Below are 7,646 nucleotides of genomic sequence, written 5' to 3'. Positions count from 1 at the left end.
GAAGTTTTTGACTATGATAAATCGTTCAAATCCTTTAATATGCCTTACTTGGATTTTGCAGAAGTTGATGAGAAAATTGCTTCACAGATTTTGTGTGATGAGGAGGAAAATATTGTGCAACGTCCACGATACGACGAAAGTCAACCTTCCACGTCAAGTGCCGTTAATGCTTCTGCCGCCTCTACTGAAGAAGAATTTTACAACCCTTTTCACTCTCAACAACAATCGCCCATTGATGAACTCTCTTCGAACCTGGAAGACAATCTGCAAGTCAGTTCGGTTCCGACTACTGGAATTCACAAAAATCACCCTTTGGAGAATGTAATAGGTGATCTATTTGACGGTGTACAAACAAGACGAAGCTTGAATGAGCACACCTGTGTTTACGCGAGCATTAAAGAAGCAGGTATCATTAACGAGTGCTTGTACACCTGCTTCATCAGCCAGATTGAACCAAAGAACTATCAAATGGCTCTAAAAGACAGCTCGTGGGTCGAAGCCATGCAAGAAGAGTTAGCCCAGTTCGAGAAGATGAAGGTATGGAAATTGGTTGCAAAACCGAAGAATGTGCATGCGATTGGCACCAAATGGGTTTTCAAATGTAAGAGATATGAGAAAGGAATAATCATCAGGAACAAGGCGAGGCTGGTCGTAAAATGGTTTAATCAGCAAGAAGGGATCGACTACAATGAAGTGTTTGCTCCTGTGGCAAGATTGGAAGCGGTTCGTTTGTTTTTGGCATTTGCTGCACACAATGAGACGAAGGTGTTCCAGTTAGATGTGAAAAGTGCGTTTCTTAACGGTAAAGTCGATAAGATTGTGTACGTTGAGCAGCCTCCAGGTTTTCCTGACCCAGACTTTCCTGATCACGTGTACAAGTTAAGTAAAGCGCTATATGGACTACATCAGGCCCCTCGTGCCTGGTACGCAACCTTGTCTGATTACTTACTTGAGAATGGGTTCGAAAAAGGAAAGATCGACAGCACGCTGTTTGTCAAGAAAAAGGAGGGAGACTTTCTCCTAGTTCAAGTCTACGTGGACGACATCATCTTTGCTGCTTCAAAAGTCGCCATGTGTCAGGAATTTGAGGAAGTCATGAAAAGGAGGTTTGAAATGAGTGCAATGGGTGAATTAACTTTCTTTTTAGGATTGCAGGTTGATCAGAAGAAGGAGGGGTTGTTCATCCATCAAACTAAATATGTCCAAGACGTTCTCAAATGCTTCAAGATAGAGGACAGCACTCCATTTGATACTCCGGTCTGCGTCAACCACAAGATGGGCGCTGATTCAGAGAGTGACGCAGATGTGGACCCCACCCAATATCGAGCAATCATAGGTTCTTTAATGTATTTAACTGCATCTAGACCTGACATTATGTTTGCAGTTTGTCTCTGTGCTCAATTTCAGGCAAACCCAAAGGAATCTCACATGAAAGGAGTGAAGAGAATACTACGGTATCTCAAAGGAAAGCCCAAGCTGGGATTGTGGTACACGAAAGGGGGAGACTTGTATTTGGTCACTTATACAGATTCTGACTATGGAGGTTGCAATCAGAACAGGAAGTCGACGACCGGTGGATGTCAGTTTCTGGGAGGAAGATTGGTGTCATGGCAGTGCAAGAAGCAGACCTCTGTAGCCATTTCTACCTGTGAAGCAGAGTACATGGCAGCATCAAACTGCTGCTCCCAGGTTCTTTTGATACAACAGCAATTGCGCGATTACGGTCTGAATTTCACTCAAACTCCTATTTGCATTGATAACACTGCAGCGATCTCAGTAACTAACAATCCCGTAAAGCACAGCAAAACTAAACACATTGACATTCGTCATCATTTTATACGGGATTGTGCTGAGAAGAAATTAATAATGCTCGAAAAGGTTGATTCGTTAGATAATTTCGCTGATCTTTTTACTAAAGCGTTTGACAGAACTCGTTTTCAAAACCTTGTTGAGTTTAATGGGATGATCAATCCCGAGTAACCGTATTTTTAGTTTTTACTATCGCTTAGAATTATGTCGGTTGCTTCAGTTTGAAGGACATATCTTCGGATGTGTTTGGTCCTCACTTCTACCAGTAGATTATGAGGATAGCCATTAACCAGATGACTGAAAGCGACTGGGGCGGTTTATGATGTGTTTTTATTCTTTCGCTGAAAAGTAGTCGTTCATACTTAGTAAAAAGGACGCATATTCGTATGTGGTCGGTCCAGCTGATCCATTGGATCTTCAGGATAGTCGTTTACCTGATGACTTTGACTTGATCGGGGCGATAGAATTTGAATTTTTTTTTGGGAGATGAAATAATTTTTCAAGTCTATAACTTCGTAAGAAGTTTCAATACTATGTTTACAAGAAAATTGATCCAACCTTGGAAAATGATTCACAAACTATTTCTGTGTGCTTAACTAGTGAAGTTATTAGGCCTAAAAGACTCTAGAACAGTCATTGTATGTTATGGTAGCTTTTTATGGTGCGTAAAAGTAGAAGTGATACTAACTAAATCTTCTCGATTTAAAGGGACAACTCATTAAGAGTTGTGTATGTCTCCATATATATCTTTCCGAATGATAGGCAGAAAAGTGATTACCCAGTCATACACGAGCCCATGAGTGTTCTAATTCCCGAGAAGATAGTGTGTCAAGAGACTGCAGTGATCCAGATTGGGGACTTGCAGTAGTCTACTGTTTGAAGCTATGTAAATCGTTATTAAAAAAATGTATTAAGCCTTCTAAAGTCTATTATGTTATACTTATCAATCAAGAGGCAAGAACGAGAACGAGACGAAGACTCTAAAAGATCAAGATGTATTTACAGCTTAATCAGACACTACGGGTCGAGGTCAACTCGGGGTGACTTGGGGAAAGCCAAATACGCTTTGAGAATAGATAGGAGGCATCACAATCTCTGATGTGGTGTCCATTTATATTTTGAGCTTAATTGAACCTAACCCGTATCACAGAAGCGATGAAAACCATACTAAGTTGTTTACCTGCTTACAACCTGTTTCTTTATGTCATAATACAGCTGAACATGGATCTATGTGACAGCCATCTAATTAGTATGATTCCTGTTCGGATCTTTTCTAAAACATGTTAGTCCCTGTCAAGACTGAAATTTGATCCCGTGTATTTTACTTCTAAAATTTTCATTGCATATTTTGTTTTATGGTTGAAAACTTGGTTACTTGGTTTTTGATCGTAACATTTAACTCTTTAAAGGAAGTTTTTAAAGGACAATTGAATAATATTCAAATTTATAAGGACTGTTGTGTAAAGCGAAGTTGATAACAGGCGAAGTTAAGGGGTAAGCGAAGTTAACCCTAACTTCGCCTGTATAATTTAAATCCTATATAAAGGTCAACTTAGTCAAACCTTTCATATTCTCAAAATTCAAGCGAACTTATCATTATCCTCAGCGAACTTGTTTACTCGAATCAACACCTGTTATTTTTTCTCAATTTCAATCCGTATTAAAGGTGTGTAGGGTCGGGATAATGTATAATCAATGTTAATCACGTTAATAAGATGCCGTTTCGGTCCGATTCGAGATCTCGATCTTGCAAACTTTTAAACACCCACTTTTCAAACTTATTTTAACGTGTTCATAACTAATGTGATCGTCTAGATCTCTTTAGTATCATGTCTTTATTGTCCACAATCACCAAATTCACATCGTTTGGCCGTCTAAACCTTTGCCGTTTCAGTTCAGGCGAAGTTATAGTTTAGGCGAAGTTGTTCTCAACTTCGCATAAGGCTTAACTTCGCCTGTTACTTTAAATTTTAAATTAATCGGGGACAAAGTTGTTCAAGGGACGAAGTTATGATTAAGCGAAGTTATCATTAACTTCGCCTTAGGCTTAACTTTGTCTGATGCATTCATATTATTTAAAGGTTAATCTGTAGTCAGGCGAAGTTATAGTACAGGCGAAGTTATGCTCAACTTCTCCCTATGTCTAACTTCGCCTGCACACTAAATTTTATCTTAACTTCGCTCATGGTAATAGGAGAAGTTATGATCTGCCTTGACGATTCTCTAACTTAGACCGTTTGTGGTGCAGATATGGCAGCTATAGCAGGAGCCAGTGGTGCTGGTGGTGACGAAGATGGTGACAACAACCGCCAATTCTTTCCGGGGCACAATATGTACATAACACTGGACCCGGATGCTAGCGGTGTTGATGATTATCGCGAGATCATCACTTTTCTGATTCGTTCGCGTATCTTCCATGCTATTACTACAACTCTGCCCATTTCTCTGCCGAATATAGAAGACTTCTGGCAGACGGTTGAGTATGACTGCAGAGTCGAGCCCCCAGTAATGCGCGCCACCGTTAACAATCAGGTGGTGCAGTTCTCTTCTGAGCAGATAAGGGTTGCCTTGCAGTTCGGGAACGAAACGAGAGATGATCCTACAGACTTTGTTGCTCCATTCAGAGACGGTGCTTTTTTAAGAATGGGCTATTCTGGTCCATTGGGTGATACTCAGAGACGTAAAGGATTCTTGTTGGATCAATGGCGTTTTCTCATGCACGTGATGATCGTGTGCATGTCGGGTAGAAAGGCTGGTATGGACGGGATAGGTGCGACGATGCAGTCGGCAATGACAGCACTGACTTACAACAAGCGTTACAGCTTCAGTCAGATGGTGTTCTATGAAATAGACCGTCAGAGACGAGCGGTGGCTCGTGAAAGATTCTTGATGTATCCTCGGTTTTTACAAATGATCTTGAATCATGTAGCTCTTACGCTACCTCAGCGCCGTCCGATTCGTTATGTGGAGAGTGTCAGCAAGAGAATTTTTGCACAGTGCAGAGTGTCGAGTGCTAGAAGTAAACCAGAGCTTCGTCCTCGACATACTCCGCTGTTTGGGTATTTGATAAACCCAGCGTATGTTGCTCCTAGTGGAGACGAGTTTCGGGATCCGGCACAGCAACAGGCTGCTGTTTCTCAACCACCACCTGTGGTACAGCAAGCACTACCTGCTGCTCCTGTTGTGGCACCGGAGGATCAAGTAGACCTTGAAGCTGCTTTTGGTGGCCAAGGATTTTTCGATATGGAACGTGTTGACCCTGAGGCAGAGGTTCAGATCTTAGTTGCAGAGGTATCTGGTGTTGAAGTGTCTTTGGTAGCTACGTCGGTAGCTGATTCTGAAAGAACCGATTCTGACTCCTCAGCTGATGATGTTGCTGAAGCAAGACAAATTCTGGTTGCCCAAGAAAGAATTCACGGAAAGAGAAAGAAAGATACCGATGACAGTGAATCTGATTATGAGGAGGAGTTAGATCGGTTGGTTCGTCGATCGAAACGGGCAAGAACGGGTGAAGGATCGGGAGCCGGTGAAAGATCGATGGTGGTTCGTTTCTCTCCACCTGCTCTATCTAGTATGACTATGGTCCCTGCATGGTTGCCTGTGACAGGACCGATCACCTCAGGTGCCCCTGTTTTGACAACATCATCTTCTTTTGGCATTCCACCTACCACATTTCAGCTTTCGACTCCAGAAATTGTGTCCTTGCCACCTCCTACACTTACTCCATCGGAGGTTGTTGCAAGATTCGTTGAGTCGACGCTGGTTGCCACCGCAGGGTTATCTGTTACAATACCACCTGCGGTTACGTTTCAACCTGTTTCTGATGTCCCGGCTACTTTGGGGATCCCTTCACCATATGCTCAAGACACCTCTCATATGAGTTTTGATTTTGATGCAACCTTATCTGACTCGGACAGAATAGCAACTCTTGAAAGGGTCGTGGCGGAACAGTCGAGAATAAATATGATCCAGACTCACGCTATTCAGCGCCTTGTTGCAGAGAATCAGATTCAGTCGTCCCTCCTGATTGAGCATGGTAAACTTTTTGATGCCTTGAAACAGTTCTTGGCATCTCAGGGGGCGACGAGCTGCAAAGGCGATGAGTTGAGGACGAAGAAGAGGAATGATCGAGACGATGATCCCAATGCATCGAAAGGTGCAGGTCGTGAGTTGCCAAGAACTGAACAAGCTCTTGGGACTTCCACATCTCAGGGGGAGTCAACGGGTGCAACTGGTGAATCGGGCAGTGATGATGTGGTGGTAGTGGATGCTGAGGAGGTGTTGGATGATGATACTGTGGGTGACGATGATGTATTACCGGGTGAAGAGATTGAGAAGATAGGGGCTGATATTGTAATTTATAGTGAGATTGAAGAGGGAGAGATTTTGGAAGAAAACGTTGAGCATGAAATTCCCGAAGTTGATAAGTCAGATATGGGTCAAGATATGGGAAGCGATGAGACTGAATGGGAAGAGCAACCGAGATGGAAAGAAGGCTACGCTCAATGGTTCATAAAGACAAAGAAACCGGCGGTTCCTACTATGTTCAAGAAGAGTTACAACATCAAAGGATATGCTGAATCGAAGAAGGGGATTATATGCTGGCTATATGATGAGCAGTTGAGGCTGTTTGTGATTAAACGTTTTGATGGAGTTCAGTATTTCAAGAGATTGTTGAGATCGTTGAATACCTTGCCGGAGTGTGAGGTGAAGGACTTAGCCAAGTTGGGGTTGATAAACAGGAGTGATGATAATATGGCTAGGATTATTGGGAAGATCGTTTGGAAAGAAAGTATAAAAGATAAAAGGTTCGAGTTATTAAAGCCGCAGAAAGGAAAGCTCGTTGAAGATAAAGGCAGAGGTATGAGAGCTGATGGCAAACCTTGGATGATAATGAAGTATAAGCCGATCCGGTGTTTAAAAGAAGTGCCGATGAAACAAATGCCCAAGGATGTCTTAAAGGAACTGAAATGGTGGTTTGTCGATAGTGAAACAGCTGAAGCGGTAATGGAGGATGAAGATGAACAAGAGTTGCTGAGAGTGTGTGATTCTATGCACTTGGTGAATTTGTCTCAAGCTGACTTGCAGGTGCTGAACGAGAAAAAGATATTCTATATTCCGGCATGGAAAGAAGAAGCCAAGAAATATCAGAGAGTAGTTTACGTTTGTGTCAGAGAAGGAGTTCATGCTTGAAGACGGGTGACTTGAGTTTTGGGATTACAAGACACGTGATTGAAGTTAGAGATATGAAGCTACTGCCAAAGGGGAGTCTGTTGGTACATGATGTCAGTAGTTCAATATCTAGTGTCTGTAATCGCGTTAGTTTGTTTTGGTTTTGGTTTGTAAAGGTTGTCCCACAAGTTCGCCTGTTATAAGCGAACTTGTGGAACAAGCGAAGTTATTGACAACTTCGCCTAACATGTTAGGCGAAGTTGTCGAAGGGTATATATGTTTAGGCTACGGCTTGTTTTGTAAGTAGTGGTTCAGTACGTGTAATTGTGTTTTGGCTATCAAGTGTTAACGGAGTTGCAATACAACGTGTCTATTGAGTATTGTAACGTGTCTTTGTACTTGGGTTTAACGTATATCGCGTCTAACATTCGTATCGTCTTACGTAGGGATTCCGCACCTACGTAATACGAGATATTTCCGCGTAGATCCGGCTGGGAACCTACATACTTGTCTTTCATAGGGTAATTCGTACACTATCAAACCCGCTTTAGCAAATACGATTATCTTTGTTTCTAAGGTTTATAATTTTTCTTCTGTTTATATCCTCCATGTTCATTTTTTTGGCTTAAAATTGTGTTATTGTTCAGATATTAATATTTTGTTTA

The sequence above is a fragment of the Bidens hawaiensis genome, unplaced genomic scaffold (genome assembly GCF_021521415.1).
Source record: "Bidens hawaiensis isolate Kalapana, Puna unplaced genomic scaffold, B.hawaiensis_p1.1 tig00001087_1, whole genome shotgun sequence".
Taxonomy (NCBI): Eukaryota; Viridiplantae; Streptophyta; class Magnoliopsida; order Asterales; family Asteraceae; genus Bidens; species Bidens hawaiensis.
This window is presented reverse-complemented; position numbering follows the sequence as displayed.